Source organism: Mesoplodon mirus, assembly GCF_964341445.2.
Source record: "Mesoplodon mirus genome assembly, chromosome: 4".
NCBI lineage: Eukaryota > Metazoa > Chordata > Mammalia > Artiodactyla > Ziphiidae > Mesoplodon > Mesoplodon mirus.
This window is the reverse complement of record NC_138979.1, coordinates 58,650,326-58,666,178: the sequence shown is the minus strand read 5'-3', so window position 1 is coordinate 58,666,178 and position 15,853 is coordinate 58,650,326. Positions and strand designations below refer to the sequence as shown.

General features: G+C 48.1%; 1 protein-coding gene across 1 annotated transcript in view; it reads right to left on the bottom strand.

Moving 5' to 3' along the window:
- Positions 1-15,853, bottom strand: part of CORO2B (coronin 2B) — a 139,660-nt gene that overhangs the window by 103,175 nt on the left and 20,632 nt on the right. The window lies entirely within an intron of this gene.

Below are 15,853 nucleotides of genomic sequence, written 5' to 3'. Positions count from 1 at the left end.
CCCTGAACTTGCAGTGAGCCATCGATCCTGCTTCAGCCAGGAAGGCCGGCCGTGGTGTCCACGACGCCTCACCTCTCTCTCCGCTCAGAGTCCCCGCTGCAGAGCCCATCTCCTGCATGCAGCACGCCCACCGTCCCATTCTCTGGGCATGCAGTGCCTGGTAAACAGGACTCTGTAGGGGGCAAGCCCCCATCCCACCGGCTCCCACACACAGCAGCTTTGTCTGAGCTGCTGATGCATAATACATGGGCACAGGCCTGGACCAGCCGCGGGCCCATCTTGGACAACAGGCCCGTCACTAAGAGGCTGTGAGGGGCGCAGCCAGGACACAATGTGCTCCAGTCAGAGCTGAGGGCAGTGGATAAAGGGCTCACTGGGGCCCTGGAACCAGCCCCTCCCCCAGCACACAGTGCAGGGGTGGAGAAGAAGGCTGTCCTCAGAGGGCCCCGGGGTTGTCCTGAAATCCTCCCAGCCACTTTCCAGTGCAGCCTCCAGCCACGTCCTTGACTCCTGGGCTTGGCTGTTTCTCCCTGTGGCCCGTGGAGAGTCATCCAGGACCCCTCCTTGTCTTGGTCCCCATGTTCCTTCCCTAAATGAGTTTCTCTAGCAGGCATTGCCACCGTCAGGGTCTATTTTTCCCTCTGGGGCCTTGGGCTCCCTGATCTTGGCTACCCCAGAGGCCCCTCACCTACCCACACCCACACATCAGTGGGAAAACAACATGGAGATAACAGAGAATAAGAGAGAGACATAATGAATCATCTCCTACTACGTACTTCCTAAAAGAGGCCATGCACAATTTTATGTGATAAAACAGCACCCTTTGTCTTGCAGGGTATTTAAGTAGGATAAATCCACATGCAGTCATCTCTATGTAAGCAGAATTGGGGAATTACAGGTACAGCTGCTTTAACAACAAGGATCTGGAAGATTCCCTTTTGAACCACCATGCAAACACACTGAAGACGTGTTCAGAGGGTCTCGCTAGCAGAGAGATGCTTACTCTGAGGCCCGCTCCCAGAAATTCTGATTCAGAAGGTCTGGAAGAGAGTCCAGGAATCTGCATCTGAATAAGCACCTAAGAGATTCCAGTGCAGGTGGGCACAGATGATGCTTTAAGATGTATTGGTTAATGAAAAATTATAGGTTTCAAATATGCAAATAAGTACTACACACTGGTGGTTCACTAAACAATCTACAACAAACTAAATCCATAATGATAGAGTTAAACTCACAGCAATTTTCAGTTAAAAAGCAGAAACAGCAGCAACTGGACATTGGAGCCAACTCAAGATGACACTGAGGGCAAAGAATGCTTACTGAGAATTTCTGGATTTCTGGTACACAGTAGGAGCCTTGCCAAAGACTGCAAGGCACCAGCCATCTTTGTAAATTTTAAGGCCCCAATAAACTCTAGGGATGTACTAATTTGGGTTTCCAGATACCAAATATGGTTTGATAATCCTTGGTATTTTTTTTAACTTTTTACTTTATATTGGAGTATAGTTGATTTACAATGTTGTGTTAGTTTCAGGTGTACAGCAAAGTGATTCAGTTATATATATACATGTATCTATTCTTTTTCAAATTCTTTTCCCATTTAGATTGTTACATAATATTGAGCAGAGTTCCCTGTGCTATCCAGTAGGTCCTTGTTGGTTATCCATTTTAAATATAGCAGTGTGTACAAGTCAATCCCAAACTCCCTAACTATCCCTCTCCCCCACCCTTACTCCCCACCCCCAGTAACTGTAAGTTCATTCCCTAAGTCGGTGTAAAATAAAAATTTATGGAATTATGCTTAATTGGCTGTTAAGACTCTAAGGAAGGGCTTGCAATTCCAAATCTGTTCTCAACCCTCAGGGAGAGACTGGTCCCTCTATATTCACTTTTGGTTCTTATCAACACACACATGCATCTGCAACAAGAGCCTTTAAGACCTTCATTAATTTTATCTATTTCTGGAGTCCACCCCAGTAAAAAATGAGCAATGTGGACACATTTTACATATCAGGATGTTTCTGAAAAGTAGAAAGTTGGACCCACCTAACTGTTCAATAATAACAGGCTGATAAAATCAAGTATATTTATGTTCATATGACAGACTATTGTAATACAAGCATGAAAAGTGTGTTTTTGAAGCATATACCATATTTCATCAAATCTAACTCAACTGATTGTAGGACTGACCATTATTTCATTATTTTACGTTCTTCCGAGAAAGAAAAACATGTAGTGATAAACTAGGATGTGCTGTCTATTGAAAATATATCCCAAATTCAGAAATCACAAAATGTGCAATATTGTAATCAATGAAATATAGTATAAATAATACTATGAGAAAATGCTCCTGATACAATGTTATAATAATAAATGCAAAATGGAGAATATACTTAAATACACTCATAGGAAAAAAAAAAGTGAAAGGAAAAGCAGAAAAATGCAAAGGATGGTCCAGAATGAACACACATTGTCTTTATAATCTGAAAAAAATATCATTTTTTAAAATAATCATAAAAATAAATCCACTGGAATGGGTAAAATCATGGCAAGCACGTGCACGTCCACAGAGAGCCAGTTCCCACAGTCACACTCCCTCATGCTGAAGATCCGCAGTTGGCTTAGGTTAGTTGTTGCTCAGTACATGGGATGGTTCCCAATGTTTTGCTAACAGAAGCTTTAAAGTGTTTCTTTCATTTTCACTCTTGGGTTATTTCCTTGGCCACCTGCAGGGTGTGGCATGGAAGGTGTCGGCTGGCAGCTCTGTGAGTTGGAGTTAAGGGACAGGCTGGTGTGTGAGGTCCATTTTCTCTCAGATCCTATTTCTCTATATGTGAACATTCTGGACTGGCCTGAGGCCGTGCTGGCCTCCCTAACCCACCTCACAGAGGTTGAACTTCCTCAACTGGGGAGCAGAGTATCATACTCTGCAAGGTGACAAGTCATTTCAGTAAGTGAAATGAAACCATCAGTTCCTCAAGAGATGGGACCCTGGGGGAGACGTACCCTCAGGTACTGAAGATGGATGTAGGATCTAGTCTGAGGCCAGGTTTCCACAAACAGAACTTAAAGGCACAAGGGGCTTGGGGGGGACGAGGGAGGGATGGGAGAGTGGGGGGGGAATGAATGAGAGGAGGGGACGTGAGGGAAAATGCAGAAGGGACATGACACCAAAGGAAAGGACACGAAAAAGGAAACCTGGTGCCTGGGAGACAACCTTCTCCAAGGAAAGCAGCAAGCCAGAGTCCATGCCTGCCTCCCTGCAGGGCCAGGGAAATGCCGGATCTCTACCATCTTTGGATGCCATGCCAAACTCCCAAGAGGTATCTGGATCAGTAGGAAAAAAGGGAGGGGGTGGAGGTAAGCAGAGGGGTGTGAAGATGCAGGACTCTCACACAGGATCCATATCCCCATCAGGATGTCCCCCGGCTGTGCCCATGCCCAGCAGCCCCAAGGGACCAGCCAACACGTCAGGAATGGTCAGAACATTGAACTGGGACCTGGAGACTAAGGTTTGAATTGTGACTCTTTCAAGTGACCTTCAGTACATCATGTGCCCTCCAGTACTCAGTGTCAGGAAATGTAAAAACAGAGGGCATAAATCAAGTGATCTTTAAGGTCCTTTCTGATTTGGACACCTATGGTTCCAAAACAGGTGCAACTCAGGGAACTCACTCATTTAAAAAAAATTTTATTTTATTTTTTAATAATAATATATATACTTAAGGTGTACAACATGATTATTTGGTATATATCTATACACAGTGAAACAATTACTAAGGTCAAGCTAATTAATACATTCATCTCCTCGAATAGTTGCCATTTTGTATGTGTGTGTGGTGAGAGCACCTGAAATCTACTCTCTTAGTAAACATCCAGTATTCAATACAGTATTATTAACTATAGTCATCATACTGTGCATTAGATCTCTAGACTTGTTCATCCTATTAACTGCAACTCTGTACCCTTTTACCATGACCTCCTCATTTCCCCACCTTCCTGCCCCTGGTAACCACCATTCTGCTCTCTGCTTATACGTATTTATTTGGCTTTTTAAGATTCCACATATAAGTGAGATCATGCAGGTTTTTTTCTTTCTGTGTCTGACTTATTTCACTGAGCATAATGTCCTCCAGTTTCATCCATGTTGTTGCAAATGGCAGGAAATCCTTTTTTAAGGTTGAATAATATTCCACTGTATATCTACATCACATCTTCTTTATCCGTTCATCTGTCGATGGACACTTAGGTTACTTCCATATCTTGGCTATTGTGAATAATGCTACAATGAACATGGGGGGTTCAGACAGCTCTCTAAGATACTGAATTCATTTCCTCTGGATATATACCCAGAAGAGGAATTGCTGGATCATATAGTAGTTCCATTTTTAATTTTTTGAGGAACCTCCATACTGTTTTCCATAACGGCTGTACCAATTTACATTCCCACCAATGGTGTACCATGGTTTCCTTTTCTCCACATCCTCACCAACCTTTATTATATTTTATTTATTTATTTATTTATTTATTTATTTTTTTAATTTTTTTTTTTTTGCGGTATGTGGGCCTCTCACTGTTGTGGCCTCTCCCGTTGCTGAGCACAGGCTCCAGACACACAGGCCCAGCGGCCATGGCTCACGGGCCCAGCCGCTCCGCGGCATGTGGGATCTTCCCAGACCGGGGCACGAACCCGTTTCCCCTGCATCGGCAGGCGGACTCTCAACCACTGCGCCACCAGGGAAGCCCTATTTATTTTTTAATAATAGCCATCCCAACAGGAATGAGGAGATATCTCACTGTGGTTTTGATTTGCATTTCCCCAATGATTTGTGATGTTGAGCACCTTTTCATATACTTGTTGGCCATTTGTATGTCTTCTTTGGAAAAATGTCTGGTCAGAGCCTTTGCCCGCTGTTGTAACTGAGTTGTCTTTTGTTGTTGTTGTTAATTTGGTTTTTGTTTTTTGCTATTGAGTTGTATGAGTTCCTTTTATATTTTGGATATTAGTTCCTTAGTGGATATATGGTTTGAAAATATGTTCTCTCAATCCATAGGTTGCCTTTTCTTTTTAATGATGGTTTCCTTTGCTGTGCAGAACATTTAAGTTTGATATAGTCCCACTTGTTTATTTTTGTTTTTGTTGTCTGAGCTTTTGGTGTCATATCCAAAAAATCATTGCCAAGGTTAATGTCAAGGAGATTTTACCCTGTTTTCTTCTAGGAGATTTATGGTTTCATGCCTTACATTTAAGTCTTTAATCCATTTTAAGTTGATTTTTGTGTATGCTGTTAAGGATCCAATTTCTTTCCTTTGCGTGTGGTTAGCCAGTTTTCCCAACACCATTTATTGAAGAGACTAATCCTTTCCCCATTGTGTTTTCTTGGCACCCTTGTAGAAAATTAGTTGACTGTATATGCTCGGGTTTATTTCTGAGCTCAAGTCACTCATTTTGTTCATCAAACAATTACTAAACATATATCATCTGTGCAAGGCACAGCGTTAGGACCAAAGGAGAAAATGCAAAGGAGAATGGAAGGCCACACTCACGGAACATTTAATACTTGTCAGGCACCAAGCTACCCTATATTAGTGACAATCCTAAGGGGCAGGTATTATTTTGTCCATTCTACAGACAGTAAAACTGAGGCTCAGACCTGTTCGGTCATCTGCCCAAGGTCACAGAATGGTAAGTGGTTGAGTTGAGAGCCTAACCCAAGTTAACCCACTATGCCTCATCTTCCTGCTAAGAAAAAGAGCTCCACCTTTGCCTTCAAAGGACTCACAGTCCAGTGAGTGTCTGAGTTAGCCAACCAACAGAACAGCAATACTGAGCGGGAGGCAGAACAATGCCTGACTGACCCAACAGAGAGATGAAGGAGTAGAGGAAAAGCCGGCATGGAGTCTGCCTGAAGCTTGACTCCGATTCCAGATCTGCAGTGCGGAACCAGGGGTAAGGGGAGGGAGGAGTGGTCCTGGCATTTCGGGTAGAGGATACGGCACAAGGCGTGAATGCAGAGAGGGCGAAGTTCATGGGCCATCGGCAAAGGGCAAGGAGTCTGCTGCTGCTAGAACAAAGGAGTCTGGAGACAAGCCTCGGAAGACAGGTGGGGCCAGGCAGCAGGGGTCTTGCATGTCAAGTTAAGGGTCCGTAGTGAAGGAGTGAACCCCTGGACCTAAGCCAGCCCCCAGCCCTTCCTCCACAAGGTCAGGAGGAAAACACAGAACTTCAGGGCAGGCAGTGGCTCACCACTTGCTTCCTAAACCAGTGGAAGCCCCAGAGACCCCATTCAGCCTGCGGAGCCGGGGCTCTTCCTCTAGGCCGCATCCATCCACATTTACTGAGGGCCGCTGGTGCCGGGCCGCGGGACTGCAAACTCCCTGAGGACAGGGCCCATTTCTGAGAGATCTTCAATGCCTACCCTGTGAGAGGTGCTCCAGAAATACTCACCTAGTTAATTTTGAATAACAAGTAGAATTACCACCACATCCTTTCTCTCTCTGTGTCTGAGTCTCCGGCCAGGTTTCCACCAAGAGAACTAAGAGGGTGGAGGGGAGAGGTTGGTTACACAATTACAGGGCCCCCCAGGGATGTGCTAGCTGGCCAATCTGGATGACTCACGCGGATTCCAGGTCCAGCCAGTGTACTGAACGGGACCTCTTTGCACTCCTCCGCCCCATTCCAGCCTGTCTGCCATCACTGCCAGTGACGAGTCCCAAAAGGCCCATCCACAGGCGTGCGGTGAAAATCGGCTCTCAGATCCCACGTCCTCACCAGCTGACCCCAGCTCACCCCTGGGCAGCCAGCACAGCAGCCTGCCATCAGTAGCTTGTGTGCCTTTGGTTAAGTCACACAGGAGGCTCTGGGAAAAGAACAACAATGAGGGGGCCAAGGACCAGGAGAACAGGCCTGGCAGTGGAAGGAGCTGGGAGGCCAGTGGCAAAGAGAAGACAGAGACACCAGTGACCTCCCAAATACAAATCTACTGCCCAGCTCAGGGAGACCTTCCATCAAAGACAACACAGTACTTCCTGTGTCACCAGCCACCAGCGGGAGGTAAGGCCCAGCCCCAGGGTTCAGAGATCCCCCTTCCTTTTCCTCTCCATTGACCCTCCTCTGGTTCAGTCTCTCGTTACCCCGTGCCTAGATGCTTGGTGTGGACCACAAATTGACCCACACAGCCAGGGCCCTCTTCTTAAATATGGATCCTGCTGGGAGAAAGAAGGAAGACCATCGCTAATGGGCGGGTGTGACCCAGTCCACCAGATCCTCTTTCCCCTCTGCCAGAAAGGGCTGAAGACGGCACACCAGAGGACGAGCACAGATTCTCTTGACATAGCAATTATGCCCCTGCAGGGCAGCTCCACCCCTGGTCCTGACAAGGCCCCACACTCATGCTGTTCTCGTTACCAATAGTTCCCTTGTCCCGCCCGCCAGGCCAAATCTCAGCCATCCCCAAGGCCCAGTTCAAGTGCTGCTTCTCCTCGAGCCTTGCCCTGCTTCCCGGGCCCGCTGTGCTCTCTCTCACCCAGGGCCCTCGGGACTTCCCACTGCACTGGCTGCAATCACAAGTCAGCTTCCTCTCTGCTGCCCCTGGAGGACAGGGTCTGAGTCTGAGTTCTCTCTCTGTGCCTGGCATCGAGTAGGAGTTGTAGTAAATACATGGTTGAGTTTTAGTAAATACTTGTTGCAATATCTGTTGAATGGATGGATGGAGGGCTGGAATAGTGGACACAGCAGGAGGCAGATGACGATGATGATGACAATGATAAAGAATTCCAAGTCCCCTCCTGGAGCCCCATCACTCCCTTGGTGGGAAGCCTGAGCAAAGGCATTTAGGAGTCTGGCTAGGGAGGGGCAGAGAACAAAGCCTTGAGGCTCCAACCACTCAGGATTCAAGAATCCTGGTTCCTGGGGGCAGTCCCTCCTTAGGAGAGGAGGAGCTGGGAAGAAGGGGAGAGTGCGTTCCCTGACCCTTGGTTCTCACATCAGCCTCCAACAAATCCCTGCGGTGCACAGAGAGACAAATTCTTTTTTTTTTTTTTTTTTTTTTTTCGGTACGCAGGCCTCTCACTGTTGTGGCCTCTCCCGTTGCGGAGCACAGGCTCCGGACGCGCAGGCTCAGCGGCCATGGCTCACAGGCCCAGCCACTCCGCGGCATGTGGGATCTTCCCGGACCGGGGCACGAACCCGTGTCCCCTGCATCGGCAGGCGGACTCTTAACCACTGCGCCACCAGGGAAGCCCCAGAGACAAATTCTTGAAAAACAGAAATGTACGCCCCCCAACACACACACACAGAAAGGGAGAGGGAGTGGGCTCCCGGCTGCACAGATTGGCCTGGCAGGGGAGTTGTCCCCAAGGCCACAGTCTTCCAGGGAACCAGAGCATGGGGGAGGTAGCACCCGCCTTGCTGGCCCTTTTTCCAGAAGGCCTGGACACTGTAACTACCACCTGCGGGTCTGGCCATGGGTAGCCAGCCATAGGAGGCCAAATCTTGATCACTGAACCCTGGGCACTGCACAGCCTCTGACTTCCAGCCCTCAGACTGCAATGGCCCTGCTGAGGCCCCTGGGTCTGGTTTCAGTTGCCTAGGTCCACAGGAAAGGAAACACTTGCCCAGAGGCACATTGCAGGAAGAGTGTGGTAAAGCCCCCCTCCCAAGGGTGGCATCTCACAGTCTATAAACCCCTTTTTGAAGTTAGTCTAGTAGCTGCAGCTGAGCTGGAGGGTGGCAGCCAGGCACACAGGAGTCCTCATTCCAAAGACCCTACTTCATGGGGTTCTATGCCTGAGGGCATCTGATTTTGACTGAAAGATGATACACACCCTGGGGTCTCGGGAAAGTCGGGGACATGAACATGGGATGGCATGTGCTCTTGGAGACCTAGTCTGACCCACCTTAGACAGGGGCTGGAAGCGACTAGCCTAAAAAGCACTTTTTGAAAAGGACTCTGAGGTGGGTTCCATGTCCCCTCCTCTTGAATCTGGTATGGAAGTGACACTATGTAACTTCTGAGGCTAGGTCCTAAGAGGTCATGATCTTCTGCCTTGTTTGCTTGAACACTTGCTCTTGGGACCCTAAGTGATTATATAAGAAATCTGACTCTGAGGCTGCCATGCCACGAGAAAGCCCAAGCCACATGGAGATGTCCTGTGTAGATGCTCCCATCCACAGTTACAGCTGGGCCCAGCCTTTAAGTCACCCCAGTCCAGGCACCAGACATGAGAGTGAAGAAACTTTCAGATGATTCCAGCCCCCCACCGTGTTCAAGTCACATCTAGTCATTTGTGTTTTCCTAGCTGAGACCCCCAGACATTGTGGAATATGGACACGCTGCTGTCCCCTCTGTGCCCTGTCTGGATGTCTGACCAACAGAACCCATGCAGCCCCTTGCTAACCCCTCCACCCACTCCAAAAGCCCAATGTCTGTCTCCACCCTGGTAAGCCAGGGAGACTCGGGACGCTTGGGGAAGGCTCCTTTTTGTAGCACCCTCCATCGCAGGATGCCCTTTCCACAGCTCTGAATCAATCAAGTGAATGGAGGATGTACCGAGTATCTGGAAAGCACCTGCCCCATGCCCGCAGCTCCAGGAGATGCTGAAAGCATCTTCCATGCCCACTCCCTGGGCTCAAGTAACTTGTCCTCTATCTGGAGCCATCAGAGGCTGACCAAAGATATCGGGGGAGGTGTAAGTCAATGTTCATTTATGCTTTGGATTTTTCTCTGTCCCAGTTTCAAATATTCTGACCCACTGTATCCATGAGCTATCAAAACATTTGCGTCATTTCAATGTTTCTATAGCCAAAGCTGCATTTTCTACATGACCTCTTCCACCCAGAAGCAGCTCAAAAATCTTGCAGACCATGGGCCAGAATTTGGGGTATGGAAAACGTTTACTTTAAGGAAAGCAACTGACCAACAAATGCTTTGTTCAGTTCAACAGAACAGATGCCGACAGCCTGCAAGGTCCTGTGCTGGGCACTGCAGGGCCCATCTATGCAGTTCTAGACTCAGGAATCCCAGAGCTGAATGGGCCTCATCCACACTGACCAACACAGAGCCCAAAGCCCCCTCACGCTTGCCCTCCGGACGGCAGCTGGTGCAGGTGACCTCTCCCTCCTCCTTGACTTTCCCTTGGCCACACCTTCTCAGTCACCTCTGAAGCCTTTTCCCCTCCTCAGTCTCAGCCACAGAGAGCTTGGGGCTCAAACCTGCCAATTCTCTTTCACTTTAACCCAGCCCCTAGCCTCCATGGGAATTACCTGGGCAGCTCTGAATAAATGCTTATGGGCCACCACCCCAGAGATTCTGATTCACTGACCTGGAGGGACCTACAAGCGACTCTGAAGGCATCCATGGATGAGACCCACTGCCTCTACTCTTCCCTGCCTGAGGTCATCCACACTCAGAGATTTAAACACCCTCTACAAGCTGATGGCTCTGAAATTTCCACCTGACACCTGGACCTCTTTCCTGAGCTTCAGACCTATCCCTTTAGATTCTCGCAGACACCTCTAACCTAACACATTGGGAACCAACTACTGATCTCCCCACCCCAGGCTGCTCCTCCTCGGCCACCATGACTCCCAGTACATGGGACTTTTATTCCACAAACCTGAGAACCATCTATGAATTGCCCCTTTTTCTCTCCCTCAGCCCACGTGGAGGTCCTGTCAATTCTCCCTTCACTTTTCAATCTCAGAGCATCTGCATTTTCCAAAGAACTTTTACACAGTTATAATCCTGGTACGCATAAACCTTTGTATCCAGCCCTTTTCACTTAGCAGGAAGTTTCCCACATGCACAGCATTTGGTATTATACTTTTTAATGGCTGCAGAATGCTCCATCGAATAAATGCTGCTTAATTTACTTAGCCAGTCTCATATTGTAAAGCCTTTATTTTGCTTCCAAATTTTAGTTATAAATAATGCTGTGATGAGCATCTTGATGCACAGAGCCTTTCCCCGCCCTTGGATTATTTCCTTTGGACAGAGTCCCAGAAGTGGGATTACTAGGTCACAGGATTGTGGACATTTTTATGGCTTGTGAAGCACGTTGCCAAATTGCTCTCCAAAAGGGTGAAACTACTTTACTTTTATGTGTCTTTTTGATGGCTTATACAGGTTGGAATATGCCACCACAGACCTAGGACAGTCCTGGCAGCTGAGAGTCTGGAGTTCTTCTTCTTTTATTTTAAAAACTTCTTAAAAGTTTGCTTAATTCTTTCCTAATTATCAAAGTGATAAATACACAATACAGAAAGGCAAACCCAGAAATGTACAACCAAATAAACAAAAGCACCTATAATCCCACCTTCCCATAGGTTCTCAGAAGACATGACTCATTATCGGAATGCTAGAATGAGGAACTCAGACTGAATTTACACACAAGGGAGGTGGTTGTTTTATTTTTATTTTTATTTTTTAAATTTATTTAGGGCTTCCCTGATGGCGCAGTGGTTGACAGTCCGCCTGCCGATGCAGGGGACACGGGTTCATGCTCCGGTCCGGGAGGATCCCACATGCCGCAGAGGCCTGTGAGCCATGGCCGCTGAGCCTACGCGTCTGGAGCCTGTGCTCCACAACGGGAGAGGCCACACAGTGAGAGGCCCACATACCGCAAAAAAAAAAAAAAAAATTATTTATTTGGCTGCACCGGGTCTCACTTGCGGCACACGGGATCTTTGTTGCCGTGCATGGGATCTTTTGGTTGCAGCATGCGGGATCTTTAGTTGCGGCATGTGGGATCTTTAGCGGCGGCATGCGGGATCTAGTTCCCTGACCAGGGATTGAACCTGGGCCCTCTGCATTGGGAGCATGGGACCACTGGACAGCCAGGGAAGTCCCGAGGTGGTTGTTTTAATCACGGCTTTACATAGAGAGACCCTGGCCTTTCTGGAGTAGTCCCCTGGGAAGGACATGTACATATTCTTGCCACACTGTTAAGGTCAAATCACCTCTTTTTTAAACAAACAAACAAACAAAAACCACTTTTTAAACTCCTGGTGTGAAATCCCACTTAGGACTGGCTAGGGATATCCTCAGGGCATATCGTTGCCCTTCTGTGATAGGGTTCATCTCCTTAGTCACATCTAGAGTCATGCAGACACAAGCTTGGTCCTTTCCAGGTGGGGAAGATGGCTTAGGGGTGGGGGAGGAGGCCGGCTATGAAGTGTCAAACTGATTTCCGACCTTAGGAGCTGGTACTGAAAGCTGCTCTCAAGGTGGTCCCAGAACGTTCTTAACAATGCCTGGAGCCCCTGGAACACATGTTAAGAGAAGGGAGCAACACTGATAAGCAAACAGTAAAGAGGAAGAGGGACAGCTCTGTTGAGCATTTACTATGTGCTGGGCTGAGGGTTAAGCGCTTTACACATGTAAAATCAATGTAATGCTCACAATGCTACTTGTACAACAAGGAGTTCCAACAGTAACTACTATTATTATCCCCATTTACAGACAAGACACTGAGGGATTAGAACTTGTTCAGGACCCCAGCAGTCTGGCTCTGCAGCCCAGGCTTTTACTCTGAACCTCCTGGCGCACGTGTTCCAGGAAGAGCCTCCAAAGGAGACCAGCTGCCCTTCTGAATTCTGTGAGGCAGCACTCCTCCCCCTGTTCTGTTCACCTTGACCACCCAACTCAGACACAGCATCGCCATGTGTATTAGTGTGCTAGGGCTGCCATAGCAGAAGGCCAGCGACCGGATGGCTTAAACATACTCCCAGTTCTGGAGGCTGGAAGTCCAAGATCAAGGTGCCAGCAGGGTTGGTTTCCGGTGAGAGCTATCTTCCTGGCTTGCAGACGGCCACCTTCCCTCTGTGTGACACACACTCCTGGGGTCTCCTCCTCTTCTTATAAGGACATCAGTCCTGTAGGATTAGGATGCCATCCTTATTACCTGGTTTAACCTTAATTACCTCCTTCAAGGCACTAGCTCCAACACACTAGGGGTTATGGCTTTAACATATGAATGGCGGGGCACAATCAGTTCATAACACCTTACTGACCTGAGAAACACAGACTCCTGACATCTGCCAGATGACCCTGCACTGTCCCCACAGCTCATCCTCCATGAAGGCTCTGCTGTCATCATGCCTAGTATTAGCTTTTTCTTACCAGATTATGATTATTTGAAGGTTACAGGCCAATTTTCACTCATCTGTGCATACCACCCCATTCATTCATCCAACTCATTTATTCACTCTGCTGTCCACAAACTAGTTTAGGAATCACCTACTAGGAGCCAGGCCCTGTGTTAGCCCTGGGACTTCAATGGTGCACAGGATACAGCGATAACTCTGCATCCTAACGCAGCCAACCTGCCCACTTCTCTCTTCTGGACTCCCTAACCCCAGGCCACCTGACAGCTCTCACCTCCTGTCCCAAACCCAGACTGGGCAGGGGGCTCTTTAATACCTTCCTGCTCAGAGGAAACAGATGGTATAAATCCAATGGGGCAGCCATTTCTAAGCAAGGGACTGCAAAGCTGTGTGTCCCCTCCCTGTAAATAAAATTATATATGTCCCAACCAGCTTGCAAGACTCATACAAGCAGTCCCTCTTGCCCAGGAAACAGGTTTGTTTCCATGAAATATTTCTATTAGAAAACAGAAAGGAATCGCCTCTCGGTGTTCTCAGATAGGGAGAAGGTGGGCGTTGCGTATCTCACTGAACCTCCCCCTTCACTGAGAACCATGAAACTCACAGCGACCATACTTACCCCAGGAGGGGCAACAAAATGAGGGGAAACCTCAGTAGGCAAAACCATGGCGATGTCAGCTGGATCCTATTTAACTTGGTACATGAGAGGGATGGGCAGGGGTTAAAGACATATTACAAAGGGCAGTGGGAGCCCTTTTTGCTCTCTTTCTCTTAGTGGCCTGAAATTCCCATATCAAACTGAATTAAAACATCTAGGTACAATGTATAAAATAGATAAACAACAAGGACCTACTGTAGAGCATAGGGAACTATATTCAGTATTTGTTAATAACCTATAATGGAAAATAATCTGAAAAAGAATATATATACATATATATATATACATATATATATATATATATATGTATAAGTGAATCACTTTGCTGTACACCTGAAACACTGTAAACCAACTGTACTCCAATTAAAAAGGAAACCATCTACGTACAATGTATGTGTGTGTGCCTGGGGCCAGACCCTCATTTGGGCCAAATATCCCAATCACTCCAACACTCTCCTTCCCCTCCCTTGTTCCCTTCCACAGCACCGAGTGGCCTTAAATGAAAAACTAAGAATACTTTAATTTTTTAATCACAAAAAAATCCTTGCCAGAGTGGCCTTTTAAAAACCTAAATCTGGTGCCATTCCCCTGCACAGTGCACAGCTCCCTCCTCTGCCCTCCGAATCAAGTGTAGGGTCCTTACGTCTTGGATTTTGACGGCTCTCTTGGCTTTGGCCTCACCATGGCACATTTCTGCCCTCACTGTGTTCAATTTCTTTCTGTTCCTCAAAGACTTTGTCTCTCTCTTCCGGGCCCTGGCACACACCACTGCTTCCTCTACCTTGGTCACCCTTCCCAACTGTCCACTGGCCAAATCCTCCCCCTCCTTCTGGTCTCTGCTTTGGTGCCTTCTTAGCCCCCTAGGCTGCATTAGCTGCTCCTCCTCTGGGTGCCTGACCCCCCAACCCGCGTAATCCTGTAATAGTTGCCCGGTCAGACCCTGCGCTCCCCACCGCCACATTCACCACTTCATCCTCAGGACCATCTAAAAGGCAGCACACAGAGCTCAGGGGATGCTGGCTGAATGAAGGGGTCCAGTGAGAGGCGGGCCCCTCAACACCTCAGTGCCCACCCTCTGCCCAGTCATGGAGGCCATGGGCTGTATCTCATCCATTCCTACATCTCCAGGGCCTGGCACAGGGATTGGCACACAGCAGATGCTCAAGAAATGTTTGCTGCACTAAGGGGAGTGGATATGCAGGAGAGAGGAGAAAACTCAGCTTTCTGGATAGATCTTCAGACCTCTACTCTGTCAACTGTTCACACACCCACACACCTGCATACCACACCGTCCTCCTCCATGGAGACCCACCCACGTCATGAGTGCCACTGGGAGGTGTCCTGTCCCTTTTAATTAAAACTCAGACAGGTGGTCTCCTCCCTACTCATTCCTCTCTCTCCAGATCATTTCTAAAGACTGAGAATCAGCAGGACAGCTGAGAAGGAGTTGTGGATGTGGAGAAATCGCTGGGTTTGCACCTCTGCCTTCCAACCCTCCTCCCACATTACACAGTCTTCCTGTAGGTGACCAGGCCCAGGGGTAGTAGGACCAGGGGCCTGGAGGTCTCGCAACCAGGAGGCTGGGGGCTGGGGCCAGGGCTGTCCCTGGCTTACTGTTTTTATTTCCTCAAGTCTCCTTTTCTTTTCCACTCCTTCACCAAAGGCCCAGTTTTAGGAGATCCCCTTCCTCCTCAGATGGGGAAGGCAAAGTGCCTGGCGCAGGGCCATCACCCGCAGTCATGGAGGCAGGAAGGTCTCTGAAGGTCCTGGGAGCCACATCAAAAGAGAAGCTCCCGGGCCTAGTCCCTGGGGTGGGACTGAGGGTAGAGAGAAGCTGCTAGCAAAGTCCCCTTTCTCCTTCAGGCTGAGCTTCCTCCGAAGACGAAGGTGAGGGTTGACTGTGTTGGAGGAGCTTGTCACCTAGCAGGAAGCAAACCTGGTATGTACTTGCCTAAGTCCACTTCTGGGCAGACTGTGATGAAAAACATCTCAGATGCACAAACCAAGCAGAGTGGCGAAACAGGGCTGGGAGAGAGGCAAACATTCCAGGAAGGCCTCCTGGAGGGGAATGCAACTTCCACATTTTAGAA